Source organism: Leptopilina boulardi, unplaced genomic scaffold (genome assembly GCF_019393585.1).
Source record: "Leptopilina boulardi isolate dan_hultmark-lab unplaced genomic scaffold, ZJU_Lbou_2.1 LbouV2_165, whole genome shotgun sequence".
NCBI classification, from domain to species: Eukaryota; Metazoa; Arthropoda; class Insecta; order Hymenoptera; family Figitidae; genus Leptopilina; species Leptopilina boulardi.
Genome location: NW_026137713.1, coordinates 811,670 through 827,867, shown reverse-complemented (window position 1 = coordinate 827,867; position 16,198 = coordinate 811,670). Strand labels below are relative to the sequence as shown.

Here is a 16,198-nt window from a genome sequence, read left to right as displayed (position 1 = left end):
TTGTTGAATACTAAATATTGAAATTAATCGAGAAATTGAAAAATAAATAATTTAAAAATAAAATACAGAATGTATTTTTTTAATAAAAAAAAATTTTTTTTCCCCCCGATTAATTGGATTTATAGTAAATGTATATAATTATCCGAGCAAGATTTTGATAACATGTTTTTATATATATCTTCACTGAAATTTTATTACCATATTAATTATTCTGTTAAAAAGAAAACAATTTCGCGCACAAATATAGCTCTAACGAAAATCATATGTCTTTTGCTCTCTCTGTCAACGATTCATTTTCTATTTTCTTATCAAAATGCCATCAAACAACCTTGAAGTATATAGCTTTCTTATCAATTTATATAAGCATATACAACTTTTTTTTTCTTCTTCTATTTATTAAAATACATCAGGAGATTGTTACCAAAAAAAAAAAAAAAAAAAAAAAAATTCATAGAATAAAGAGACATACAAAATATATATAATTTTATGATTCGAAAATTCATTTCAAATCTTATGCGGCAAAACTTGATGAAAGAGAAACTGATCAACTGACCACGACATGAAGGATATCAGGTTTCTACAACCGTCAGGTTCAAAAAATTTCAGAAATCAACAACATGAAAAATCGAATTTATGCTCTTACATTGAAGGCTTCATTGATCTTTCATTAATAATTTATTATGATAAATCTTTTCCTTTTTTTTTGGGAGAGACGTCATATTTTCTTTGTATGATAATAATCTCCCCCCAAAAAAAATGTTCCAATTAAAATCATTTTATAAAAAGATTTTCGATGCTTCATTTCAAGGCACTGGAACTAGGTTAGGTTAGGTTAAATTAGGTCAGGTTACGTTAGGTTAGGTTAGGTTAGGTTAGGTTAGGTTAGGTTAGGTTAGGTTAGGTTAGGTTAGGTTAGGTTAGGTTAGGTTAGGTTAGGTTAGGTTAGGTACTAGGATAAGGCCTAAGCAGAATGAAATTTCTAATCGTAAATCTTAAGCTTTTACATGAGAGATGAAAAAAGAATATAGAAATATCTTTTATTCTTTTCTCTCTCATGTAAAAGCTTAAGATTTCAAATTAGAGATTTCATTCTGCTTAGGCCTATTTGGGTTAAGAATTATTTTTAATAGAAATTAATTTATCAAAATTTCATCAATAAATGCAAACAACAGAGATTTGGAAACATGAAATAAATAAAATTTAATTTTGATAATATTTTTGTAGCAATCTTTATATGTAGATCAAATAAAAATTCATCTTCATATATTGCAACTTGAATATTGTTCCACTTACATATCAGACAAATATATAGGTTGTTCTAGTTTAATGAAACAGATTAAGTCATGCTTAACACTTGTCCACATATTATTTTCTTTGCTAAAACATTAGATAATGTGTCTCAAGTTATTATCTCTATTATAATTTTTTTTTGTTTTTTAACGTTTTTATTAAAGATTATTTATACTTACAATAAAATTCCCTTTTGGAAAGTGTGTAATATTTTTATAAAATGTTAACAATAAGAAATATAATTTTCGAAATATATTTTACTTTAAATATATTCCAATCAACGCAAAGGGCAAAATTTGAGTTATATATTCTAATGTAAATGCATGTTACAGAATTATTTAGTGCAGGTGCATTTTCTCTTTCTTTATCTACCACCAGTAATCATAAAGAAATGCACCTGTTGAGTACGGGAATAAACAATTTAAAGGTAATATACAATTAGTACAATACTCTTATTTCCCTGTAATTACATAACGCAACAAAAGTGCAAATTTTTTCCAAAAAAAAAAAAAAATCTTTTCCATAAAGAAATAAAGGACTAATTTTTAAGTAAATAATAAATAAAACAAAAAAAAAAGGGAAATAATTATTAACAATAGTAAATATTTTTAGAATGAGATGTGAAAAAAGAAACTTAAGAATTACTAAGTATTATAACATTGTAGGTTTTGTAAATATTTAATTTGAAATATATCCACAAAATTTCGTCAGCTTCATTGTTCACTTTTTTCCTATGACTGAAAAAGTAGAGTCAAAAGAAGATATTTAAAAGAATCAAAAATTTTTAACATTTTCATTTTGAAGTGCAATAAAAATGTGCCTCGTAGGTGGCGCCACTTTCGCTTACTTTGAACTACAACAAAAATAAGTCAAAAATTTTTCTCTTTTAGTTTAAATAATTCAGTTTAAATAAAAATTTATTGATTCAAGTAAATATTTATACTTGAATAGTATATTGCAGTCAAGTAAAAGATTATAATTGTTTCATTTAATGTCACGATTCATTGACAATTAAACTACTCAACAATAGTCAAATCAATAATTAAAAATTTTTGCAATAAATAAAAATTACCCGGATGGAGATTCGCTCTATTAATCGAAATAAGTCGGTAACATCAGCATTCGGATATAGTAGCAATTACGAGTTCATATCTTGATACCAAGAAGAAAAAAAAAAACATATGATATCATGTTTGTACGTTTGTAAGTTGCACACACTACACAGTGAAATATAAATTCGAAATGTAGGTGTACATATAATTTTGCACAAAGTGTTGTTCGAATAATTCTTTTTCCCTCGAGATCAAATCTTTCACGATCAACATTTTAGTGAGAGAGGCATCGATTGCGGTCTTGGAGAGAAAAAAACAAAACAACAACAAGACACAAAAAATACAAGATAATATCTTACTCCATTAAACAACTGTTTGGTTCCTAAAATGTATAATGATCCAAGTTTGATTATCATTTCAAAAAACAAAAATTCTATTTTTTATGTTGTAATTCATCTTTTTTTTTTTAAATTACATTTTCATTTTCATTTTTTTTTTTTTTAATAAAAATATCTTTTCGAGGTCAATGTAGCAATTTTCAAAAGAAGCGCACGTTTCATATTACTTCAAGTCTTCAAGTCGATACAAAGATATAGGCTGTGTGCGCGATGAGACCAATTTAACCGAATCGAATACAAAAGGCCAACGTTAATTTAGAAGCAGATTTTATTTAAAAATGAGACCGAGTTCTTCAATTAGCTCGCTGCTGTGATTTAAAATATGTATAAACTTCCCTCTACATATCGAAATGAAAATAAATGTGGAAAAATATAAGAATACATTTTTCCAATGCGTCATTTGCACAAAAAAAAAAAAAATTTATTATTACAATATTAATCGCAAATTTGTTTTTAAAACAAATTAATTTTAAATAAATAGATGTATTTAAAAATAGAGAAAAAATTTTTTTGCATTGCTTTTATTAGATGATTAATGAAACAAAAAAAAGTCCAAATCAAAAATATCCGGATCATAATATTTAAGAAAAAAAGTCCAAATTTTTTTCTTTCAACATTTTTATTTGTGCAGAATTTTTAGTGTTTTGTGGCCCAGGTCCGAAAGCTTTATAAGTTTCGCTTTGGCGTACAGCCCCCTCCCCCCCCCAATTTCGGGTCATTTTGCCTATTTTTGACCTTTTTTTTGTCTAGCAACGATTGTTAAGGATTTTTTTCCCTTAGCGACGGTTGCTAAGGTTTTCAAGCTTGCAGTAAGCTTGCGGTAAGTTTGCCGTGCGATATTGCGCGGAAAGCTTGCCGTAAGGTTGCAGCAAGCTTACGTGCTCTCTGGATTCGTACAAATTAAAATTCGGTCAATTGAACTTTTTTTCTTGGATAAATTTTTGTTTCGACTTTTTGTATAAGCGAATATTCTTTTAAGAGTTAAATTCTGGAGACACTTTGTTTTAATAAAGAAAATGGAAAGATTGTGATTATGCAACATACTGATACGATATACAGTTATCTCTGAGTATGCTCTGTACAGATGAAATAGTAACACAGGAAGTGCTCTTGAATCCCTCGTGTATTATCAGTTGATTTTTGGTCCAGCTTTGATATCTGATATTGCAGCATACATCAAAGCGGTCCAGTACGATCATTTTACTATACTGCAACAGCGCTATTTCCTATATATATATATATATATATATATATATATATATATATATATATATATATATATATATATATATATATATATATATATATTAAATTAATTTATGTTGAATTCAAATTATATTATAGTGTTATATTATTATTACCGTAAGATAAAATCGCTTTTTATAATTTGTCAATTGGATAATTGAGTAGTTGATAGAAGGAGAAAAAGGAATTGTCAAATCTAATTTTAATCATCCATACATCGCCAAAACAAAATAACAAATTTTTCTTTATTCATTTTTTATGTTTAATCACATCGCTCACAAAACTTTTTTCGTTCCTTATACAAATGCACCGAAGTCACAGCAGACGTTACTTTTAATCCTCCAAAAATGTAATGACACAAAAAGTTAGGTTTCACTACGAGGAGCTTCGCCACTTCCGTGCGTAGATGGCGCTAGTGTTTTTCTTTTAAGAAAAGCGAACTGTCCAACCCTGAGTATATTCCCTAATGTTTAATCTATGTGTAAATTTTATTTTTGAATCATATCTGTATATAAATGATTAAAAAAAACTATGTGAAAACCAAAATTCTTGACCAAGTGACGTCACGTGGACGACAAATTAAATATTTTATTATAATAGGAGATGTTTAAAAAAAAAATTTTAAATTACGATAAATTTTTAAAAAAATGAATATTTTTTGATGAGAATTGAAATTTAGCCGCATTTTACATGTAAATTGCTAAAAAAAAATTTATTTTATATTTATTTATAAATTGTGTCAAATTCATAATTAAAAAAGTGTCTAACCCTGAGTGTATAAAGTGTCTAATCCTAAGTAGAAGTAACATTTTCGAATTGTGCTAACCATAACCAGACATGTTTCGTAATTTGATTGTACATTTCATTTTTTCTTCAATCATAAACCCTACAATACATGCAATAAACTTATCTTGACGATTTCTTGTTTTTCTTTATTCATTTTTTATGTTTAATCACATCGCTCACAAAACTTTTCTCGTTCATACAAATGCACCGACGTCACAGCAGACGCTACTTTTGATCCTCCAAAAATGTAATGACACAAAAAGTTAGGCTTCACTACGAGGAGCTTCGCCACTTCCGTGCATAGATGGCGCTAGTGTTTTTATTTTTAAGAAAAGCGAACTGTCCAACCCTGAGTATATTCACCAATGTTAAATACATGTGTAAATTTTAATTTTAAATCATATCTGTACATAAATGATTGAAAAACCAAAATTCTTGACCAAGTGATGTCACGTGGACGACAAATTAAACATTTTAATATAATAGGAGATTTTTAATTCGATTGTGTTTTCTTTTTTTTCTGTCTAGTTACAAAATTAATAATAAAATTATAATTAGTTCTAATTTTCTAATTAGTTTTAATTAATGGTGTAGTTGTTAATTATTAGCATTTGTAATGATTTATTTAAAAATCGTATTCATTTAATATCTACATTAAAATTCCACTTGAAATTGTAAAATACAGTAAAAAAAAATGAAAGAGGAATTATCATTTTTTTTTGGGTAAAAAAATGACGAAAATGGTGATTGCGGAGAAGATATTGGAAGATGAAACGATGGTGCGTGTCAGAAAAATTATCTTGACTTGAGGACGTGTTTTTTTTTTTTTATTCATTGTGTTGAATATTCGGTCTTGAGTGCGAGCATGGCCGTTATGTATTGCTGCGAGAAAGATAGATGGTATGCGATTCAGGATTGCTACTTTGTACGTGGTAAGACACATGAGTCGGGAAGAAACAGCAGCGAAGAATCAGACGAAGCAGAAATGAAAGACTGAATCGTTTCAATTCCCTGACTCTCATTTCAGGAACGGAGTGGCTTTTATAAAAATAAAAAAAAAAAAAAAAAAAAAAAAAAAAAAAAATTGAAACTGAATTAAATTTTACAATGGAAAATAGCTAAATGTTAAAAAAGTAGTAAAGTCCGATTCATTATTCAATGACGATATTGTATAGTTTAATGGAATAAATGAATTTCTAAGTATTACAATTCCCACGCAGATAATTAAAAATGGATTTTTAAATGTTACATTTTTTGTTTTAGATTTGCTATTTCTTCATTGTCCACGTAATGGTATGTAATTTGAAAAAATATATTTTTTAAAATAATTTCTAACAAATGTAAAATTAAATTTGTGCGATTTTAAAATAACTTTTGGTAATAATATGACACGTAGTAAAAACCCGGGCTCAAAATGATCCAACCGATTCGCAGCAAAAATGAGTCAAGTAGGTGGCGCCACGTTCTATATCGTTTAGCGTTGGCTCATTTTTTTTGTGATTCAAAATCAGCCAATGCTAAACGATATAGAACGTGGCGCCATCTACTTGACTCATTTTTGCTGCGAATCAAAATAAGAGACTTTTTTTTAATGTAAACATAATTTTAAAATAAAAATATATTTAAAAATTACTTTTTACTTTGAGGTTATGTGATTCGTTTCATTAAAATTAAAAATTGCGGTATAATTGTATAAATTCTCATATTGAATGGAATTAATCGATATATTCGCTACTGGTTTTAAATTGTCAACATACTCGAGACGTCGACAAAACATACGACCACTTTATGGGATTGCGCTTGTTCGTTCGCATACGCATGCGTAAATAGAGAATCTTGTGTGCACTTTTAGCCTTATGCACGTGTACTTACATCAGGTACGCATTGTCGCGACGTGACGTCTCAAATTTCCTATTACTATTCAACAATGGCAAATGGACTTTGTTCTTAATTAATAAATTGTAATTTAATTTTCAAAAAAAGTTTTAATTCAAATGAAAAAATTATTATTATTATTATTCAGGAGTTGGAAATTTTATTCAAATTTGCAAAATTTTATATTTTGCACTAAAATAATTATTGAAAAAATTATTAATACTATGTAAGTTATGTTTTCTTTCTATCTCTCTTTCTAAGCGAACAAAACAAACTCGTTATATACGTCAATATACTTTTTATCATTATTGCATGATAAATTTACCGATACATATACATATTTAACGAGAAGGTTGACATTAAATATATTCTCTAATATCCTGTTCTTATAAACATTTTTTTTTTTCTTTAAAATTTAGTTTCTAAAAAACAGTTTTTTTGCTGATAAAATAATTTTTTTGCATTTTTTTTAAATGTAACATTCGTATATAAATTTTTTTTTTTTTTAATATAAATTATATCCAAATGCAGTCAATTAAACAATTTTGTTAAGTGAACATAAGTGCAGTATATACTTTGTTCCAAGACACGAAGCAATTTGCAGATATATATTTAGCCCTTACGTGATCGAAGTCACGAAATCTGCGAATGCGTTCGTTGCATGTAATGGATGACGACACGATACCAAGGTATTCACACATATGAATGCACATGCATAATCCTGTCAGATGAGATTGTTTTTGTATGTGTGTGTATGCATAAATTTTTTTACAACTCAAGAATCTTCGAAGAAAAAATTAAATTGTATAAGAAATTCACGTTGAGAAAAAATGGGCAAAGTTTTTAAAGTTGTTTCAAGTAATAACGCCCTTCAAATATATGTAAATCAAAAAAAAAAAAAAAAAAATGTGCGGCAAAATTGTTCTCAGCGTATTTTTTTTTTCAATTTTTTAAGGAAAATTAAACGAAATTATTATTGTCGAAATTTTAAAATCATTTTTAAAAAATTTTTTTTGGTATAAATAATATTACAAAATTTTCAGGTAATTAAAAAGAATTGTTGTTACAATGAAAACTAATTTAATAATCATATGTGACGCGTTGCGGTTTTTTTTTTTTTTTTTTTTTTTTTTTTTTAATGTAAGATTTCGATTTTATAATATATTAATTTTGTTGCGTTTCATACAAAGTTGCTGGTCACAACTTTATTCTCAGTGACCGCAATTGATGCGTTATGACGGTATACTTGTTACCGAACTCGTTTCAAATAACACGTTTGACAGAAACTTTATCCCGCGAAAAGAAGGAATCGATAAAATGTTTATTTCGCTCTGCATATATAATATGTTTTAAAATGGAGAAAATAATATCACGAGGGAAGTAAATTCTACATTTGAGGATATTTGAAGCTTATAAAGAATGTATAAGTGAAATTAGATAAAAGATATATATATATATATAAAATCCACGCAAATATTCGAGAAATAATTTTTTTTTCGAAAATACAGTCTTTAAGTAGATACAGAGCCAAGTCAGACATATATATTCAATTTGTTAATGGTTTCTTGAATATTTGATAAATAAATCTTTAACTTTTTATTTTGACTTTGATTTTTACATTCACTTTTACTGAAATTCAATTAAAAATTATATTTCAGTAAATTTTAAAATAAAAGTGAAAATGAAAATGAAAATAAAAGTGAAAGTGAAAGTGAAAGTGAAAGTTATTATGAAAGTCAATGTCGATGTGAAAGTCAAAATAAAATTACATAATTGCACCCCAGAATTTTACAAAGTTTTAACACATTTTAAACTAGTTTATTAAAAAAAAAAAATGTTGAAATAACAACTAGTTGACATTTGGAAATATTGTATTTAAATAGTAGATAACGAAAATAAATATTGCAAAATACATAATTCAGAAATAATTGTCAAACAATTCTTAAATGAAAAACAATTTTATTCTATATTCATGATTTTTTTTTTTTTGAAACAAATTTTTTGAAATTTTAACAGAGAAATTTGCCAAAAAAATAATGAAATTTCGATTGTCTGTTATTCTAATAGTTGCAAATAATGAAAATGCAAAAAAAAAAGAAAGCAGATCAATGACCCCACACGAAAAAATGAACATTTTTTCATATTATATATGTTCTGTGACAATATCGATTATTACGTCAACTGATTGTGACAAATATATAATAATTAAAAGTGATAAATAATATTAAAGCCCGAAAATTAACCAAAAAAAAATGAAAATTTTTTTTTTAAACATGAGACCACTAATTTAATACTTCCTTGTCATTTTTAGGAACCGCGACTATTTGTTTCATGGAGAGACAAATTTTCGCCGAAATTAGCCTCATCTGTCATTTACTAATTTATACTAATTAACATTTAAATCAAACTGTACAACTTATTATTCATTATCGCTTTTATATTAACGGTTCAATATTCTATTTTTTACTTTCTAGTTATAACTATATTTAAGTAAAAAGTTAAAATTCAATTACGAAAAATATGGATAAATTTTGGAAATATAAAATTTATGTTTTCAGTTTAGAATTAGTTAAATGTATTTAAAAATGTTTTTTTCAAGGGGTTTTTTTTTCAAAACATATCTCGTCGATCAAGAAACTTGAATTTATTGCATATATATATATATTGTTTGAACACTTAAGAAATCTTTGCTGTCTCGCGCAACAGCTCTTCGATGCCGACAGGAAAAGGGGTTTTGGTCAAAGGTAAAGACTGTAAAAGGGTAGTAAAACAACTTTTATCGTAAAGTCTCGCGGTTATTGCTCCCAGTTCTCCTTTCCCCCAACCCCTCAATTTAACTCCGTCCTTTTTCTCGTAATCCTTCCTTTCTCCTCTATACTATATATACCTTGTGGTCCCCTTTAACCACCGCCTATTCCTCCCCCGCTACCCATATCTTCACCCACACAAATACCCTTAACATGCGGCACTTTTATGGTTCTTACTTTATAGAAACACACTCAGATTTTATCTCCTGAGGCGATATAAGAACGGGACAAACGCTCCTTATCGCACCACGAAATTAAAGACTTTTTAAAAACTTATTGTTATTCTTGATGTCAATTATGTAAATCCATTTTTACTACCAGTTTTTTAATTTACATTTCCACTTTCGCTTCCATTCTTTGGTAGTAGTTGTCATGGAAACGATTGCTATGGTACCTGTTACTGCGGTACCAGTTACTATGGTACCGGTTACTCTATGGTACCGGTTACTCTATGGTACCGGTTACTATATGGTACCGGTAACTGGGGTACTGGTTACTATATGGTTCCGGTTACTATGGTACCGGTTACTATATGGTTCCGGTTACTATGGTACCGTTTGCTATAGTTCCGGTTACTCTATGGTACCGGTTACTATAAGGTACCGGTAACTGGGGTACAGGTTACTATATGGTTCCATTTACTATAGTACCGGTTACTATGGTACCGGTTATTATGGTGCTGGTTACTATGGTACCGGTTACTATATGGTTCCGGTTACTATAGTACCGGTTGCTATATGGTTCCGGTTACTATATGGTTCCGGTTACTATGGTACCGGTTACTATATGGTTCCGGTTACTATGGTACCGTTTGCTATAGTTCCGGTTACTCTATGGTACCGGTTACTATAAGGTACCGGTAACTGGGGTACAGGTTACTATATGGTTCCTTTTAGTATGGTACCGGTTACTATGGTACCGGTTATTATGGTGCTGGTTACTATGGTACCGGCTACTATATGGTTCCGGTTACTATGGTACCGGTTACTATATGGTTCCGGTTACTATGGTACCGGTTGCTATATGGTTCCGTTTACTATGGTACCGGTTATTATGGTGCTGGTTACTATGGTACCGGTTACTCTATGGTACCGGATAATATATGGTTCCGGTTACTATGGTACCGGTTACTATATGGTTTCGGTTACTATGGTACCGGTTGCTATATGGTTCCGGTTACTATGGTACCGGTTATTATGGTGCTGGTTACTATGGTACCGGTTACTCTATGGTACCGGTTAATACATGGTTCCGGTTACTATGGTACTGGTTGCTATAGTTCCGGTTACTCTATGGTACCGGTTACTATATGGTTCCGGTTACTATAGTACCGGTTATTATGGTGCTGGTTACTATGGTACCGGTTATTATGGTGCTGGTTACTATGGTACCGGTTACTATAAGGTACCGGTAACTGGGGTACCGGTTACTATATGGTTCCGGTTACTATGGTACCGGTTATTATGGTGCTGGTTACTATGGTACCGGTTATTATGGTGCTGGTTACTATGGTACCGGTTACTATATGCTACCGGTAACTGGGGTACCAGTTACTATATGGTTCCAGTTACTATGGTATCGGTTGCTATATGGTACCATACCGTTTGCTATGGTACCGGTTACTATATGATACCGGTTACTATGGTAGCGATTGTCATGGAAACGTTTTCTATTGCCTAGGCATTAAAGACTTTTGTTGCTAGTGTAAATGCAACTATACAATAAGTGCAACATAACCTAAAATACAAATTTGAATTTAAATGACATGTTTTATTATTTTGCAAGTTGAAGAAAAACAATATTATTTTTATTATGTGAAATATAAATGATTTAATATTATCTCAAACCTCTTAGGTTATATCATTAAAGGCTCGAACACGCCGAATTTAGGAACCATAAGAAGCGTGGACATTTTCTTATATGACAGAGACAAATGACCGTGAAGATAAAACCGCAAGGTGATTGGTATGGGTAATTTAATTTTGCGCTGCATAATGAAGGTACCACTTATTTAAAAATAAAAAAAAAAATAAATAAAAAACGTACCACAATGGCCGACGGATAATCAAAAGAAGAAAAAAAAGAAACACCCCAACTATATATATATATATATATAGTGTCGAGAACCGATCAACTGTGTTTATGTTTTTATTCTTGATTAAACGAGAAGAACGTATCTTAATATCCTCATCAACAAAAAAAAAAAGCCGAGCCGAAAGAAGTTCACAAATAAACCTCTGACTCACATTGTATAAAAGCATACAAATATACAATGTCTATATGCAAGAATTCAGGTTCGTAAATCTAATTTGGCGAACGTTCCAAACGAATGCCATACAGAAACATGTAGCGCGCGGTTTGTAATACATATTTATCTGGAGAAGTTGCACGCTAGCTGCTTGTGAGAAGCTAAATATGGGGGAAGAGGACAACAACAAAAAAAAAAAAAAAAAAAAAAAAAAAAAAGAAAAGAAGAAAAATTAGTAAGAGGATTCTGCACGTACCTTCTTTTGCCTTTCGTGTGTTCTTTTACTCCTTCTCCATTCTGCCTTCTCGCACTTAACTCATTTTATCCCCACTGCAACTTGTTCCATGGTGCACTGTAAATGAGAAAATACCAAAGTAATAAGTAGCATTTGTGGAAAAGGAAATACACTTAATTGGCGAATATCAATGCAGAACATATGTTCTGGAATGAGTTTAATAGAGACCTTCGCCAAGAGGTAAACTGCACACTTATTCAGTAGACGTGAAACGAAAAGAAGTTAACTAAATTTTAGTGAAAGTTTTCTTTATATAAATATATATTTCAATGGTAAAATGAAAAAAAATTTGTCATTAATTCCCACAATGTTGAAGAAATTTTAAATAATTTTTATAAATATATCACAAAAAATCATTATAATAATTATTTGAAAAAAATCTGAACTCATTTTTGTTGCAATTCAAAATAAGTGAATTGTGGCGCCACCTACGAGGCACATTTTTTGTGTTGCACTTTAAAATGTACATACACGTTACTCATTTTGAGCTCAGATTTTTTTTTAAGAATATCAATTGTAAAGAAATGTAAAAAAAAAAATAATAATATAAAGAAAAAACACATTTCGCATATTTGATTTTTATTTAAAAGAAAATTCAATGCAAAAACATTATTTCTATTCAGTGAAATAAACGATTTAACATTTGCCTCTTATGTTATCCATTCCAAGAATATTTCTCTTCAGAATAAACGATTTCATACTTATTCTAGAAGAGAATAAGAATGGCAAAAGAAGTAATTTCACGTTCTTCTTTTTGATTTAGCATTTCTGTTTACTTTTGTCTTACCTTTTTTTTTTTTTTTTTTGTTTAGAGAGGAATAATTAAGGAAAAGAAAAATACAGCTTTATTGGAAAAAAAATTGCGTTTTAAAAATATTGTTTATTTTTTTGGAAAATAAATAGTAATATAGATAAAACGAGCGTAATTCCACAAAACAATCTAATAGAAAATAGTTGTTTTTACACATATTTAGAATATATATAGGAAGTAAATATTCGTGTGAGAATAGACTATCGATTTTTTTGAAATTCCATTCGGCAAATGTTTTGTTATTATAATGCTTTTTCGCATGATTGTCGTGAGCGAAGAAACTAAAACATGTCGGGCATCGAAATTCTATAGCCTTTTTGAACCAGTCCCGTAACCCGATCTGCATAAAGTCCAAAGATTTTTCGATCTGCACTCACGAAGCGGATACAACGAGCAACTCGTTTCAGATTCTTATACTGTTCACTATCAAGTATAAATATTGATATAAATCATAGATATCATCCTTAATTTAATAATATAGAAGAAATATACTCTTCTATTTTAACACGAAAACTAAATTATTAATTAACATAATTCAATTCAACTAAAGTTCAATTTTTTTATTTTCTATTTTTCTTTTTAATGTCTTAATCTGTTGCAATCTAATATTAATGTTTTTTAGGATAATCTTTATAGGATAATGATTACAAAAAAAGGCCGTCCCTCCGTTTCCATGACAACCATTACCATACAAACCGTTTCCATAGCAACCGTTACCATAGTAACCGATACATAGTAACCGGTAACGTAGTAATCAGTACCATAGTAACCAGTACCATAGTAACCAGTACCATAGTAACCAGTACCATAGTAACCAGTACCATAGTAACCAGTAGCATAGCAACTGGTACCATAGTAACGGGAGCCATAGTAACTGGTACCATGGTAATGGGTACCATAGTAACCGGTACCATATAGTAACCGGTACCATAGTAATTGGTGCCATATAATATCCGGCACCATAGTAATTAATACCATATAGTAACCGGTACCATAATAACCGGTACCATATAGTAACCGGTAACATAGTAACCGATACCATAGTAACCTCTACCTTATAGTAACCGGTACCATAATAACCGGTACCATAGTAACCGGTACCATATAGTAACCGGTACCATAGCAACTGGTACCATATAGTAACCGGAACCCTATAGTAACCGGAACCATATAGTAACCTGTACCATATAGTAACCGGTATCACAGTTACCGGTACCATAGTACCTGAACCCTAGTAACCGGTACCATAGTTACCAATACCATATAGTAACTGGTACCATAGCAACTGGTACCATATAGTAACCGGAACCATAGTAACAGGGACCATAGTAACCGGAATCATATAGTAACCAGTACCATAGCAACTGGTACCATAGTAACCGGTACCATAGTAATCGGTACCATAGTAATTGGTACCGTAGTAACCAGTACCATAGTAACGGTTACCATAGTAACCTCTACTTTATAGTAACCGGAACCCTATAGTAACCGGAACCATATAGTAACCGGTATCACAGTTACCGGTACCATAGTAACCGGAACCATAGTAACCGGTATCATAGCAACTGGTACCATATAGTAACCGGAACCATAGTAACAGGCACCATAGTAACCGGAATCATAGTAACTGGTACCATAGCAACTGGTACGGGTACGATATAGTAACTGGTACCATAGTAATTGGTACCATATAGTAACCGTTACCATAGTAATTGGTTCCATATTAACCGGTACCAGTAAGTTATTAAAAAATTAATTTAAAAATCATTAAATTTGTGTACATAGAAATTATAGAAAACTGATAATAAATGGAGCAGATATAGAAATAAAATAAAAATATGAAATAAACTGATTGTGACAGATGTAATATTGATATACAGAATAATATAGAATGACATTTAAAATAGTAATTTTTTCCCCTTATGAAGATAAGGTATATATGTAAATATATATAAACCTTCTATATATAGTGATGGAAAGATATGCACATGAATGAGGATAAAAAAGTAAATCTATTTTGCATCCTTATCTGATTGTGCAAATGAAATAGTGAAAAAAAATATATATTTTTCGATAATTTATGAAAAATTTCAATTTCTTATAGATCGATTAATAATTTGTTTATTACTATTCAATATTATAATTGTGTTGAGAAAATATTTAAAAAATATATATTTAAAACGTCAATCAGATATATATATATATACTATATAGGTAGAGGTGCAATTTTCTCGGAGCGTTTGAACTCAATAATTAGCTCGGAGCTGCGTTGCGTGTTTTATCAATCTAACATACTGAATTACCTAATTGTTAGAAATGGACAATTATATCTCTTCCCGCATTTGTCCGCTCTCTGCAACGTGATTTCATTCTTAATAAATGCAGCGAGGAGCATGTGTAAGCATGGATTTAATTCCTTAATTTTTTTTTTCTCTCTACTTTTTTTCATTAATGTACCAGCAGTTCATTAAGGTGCAAAGATACGCGTCTTTTTTTTTCATACAACATAATATCTTCTCTTTTTTTTTTTTTACATACATAATAAGAAAAGAGTTCTATTTTGTATAATATGATAAAAAAAAAAATTATTTTTTGGGAAAAATAGATGAAAGGGAAATTCGACACTGATATTTTCGAAAAAAAAATGATTTAATTGAATTGAAGAAATTATTGAAAGAATTGAAAATTGAAAATAAAAAAAAAAAAATCTATAAAGATAACTTTGTTTGATGAACTCTTTTAACCTCGGCTCTGAAACCAGTTACTAATCGGTACTTGTGTCTCGAAGTATTATAAAGAAATAATACTTATTACGCTCTCTGTATAGAAATCATCGATTTCTTTTTTTTGCTTTATGAAAAAAAAAAAAAAAAAAAAAAAAATTCAAGTTTTCGATAACTGTTGCCAGTTCAATATATTAATAATTAGTTCGTTATTATTTTTCAATCAGGTACTTTTTTTTTTTCTTTTTAATGAAACTACTACTATTTTTTATTTTTCAAAAACATAATTTTATGTGCAGCTAAAAAGTATAATAATAAAATATAGTATTTCAAAAGAATTCGTAAATGAATTTTGTCAAAAATTTTGAATTCAACTTTTTATTGTAAAAGCAAACTGCGGTTTTTAGTGAGGTTGAATTGAGTAAATTCTGGCACAAGTGGAGGGATCTCGATTCGTCCACGTATATATATATATATATATATATTCCACTGTTTTCGAGCGCAATCTTAGAGCACCGTGAATCTACTTCGTCCAGATTTTACGATCTTCGTGATCCCCTTACTTCACCCCTTTGCACTTCTAAGTGCCTACAGAATCTACGCATCAATTTTATCACTGTACCCCCCCCCCTGAAATGGATCCTCAACTATCGCATCACCACAAGACA

At 29.6% G+C, this 16,198-nt stretch overlaps 1 protein-coding gene across 2 annotated transcripts in view; it reads left to right on the top strand.

Annotated features, from left to right (window-relative positions):
* The window catches only part of LOC127277172 (protein doublesex-like), an 84,049-nt gene that overhangs the window by 2,077 nt on the left and 65,774 nt on the right, over positions 1-16,198 (top strand). Inside the window, exon 2 of one of the 2 annotated variants that reach the window (XM_051298044.1) lies at positions 6,035-6,064. The exons of the other annotated variant lie outside the window; for it this stretch is intronic. The gene's annotated coding sequence lies outside the window, so the exon portion shown is untranslated. The remainder of the gene's footprint in view (positions 1-6,034; positions 6,065-16,198) is intronic. 2 annotated transcript variants of the gene reach the window in all.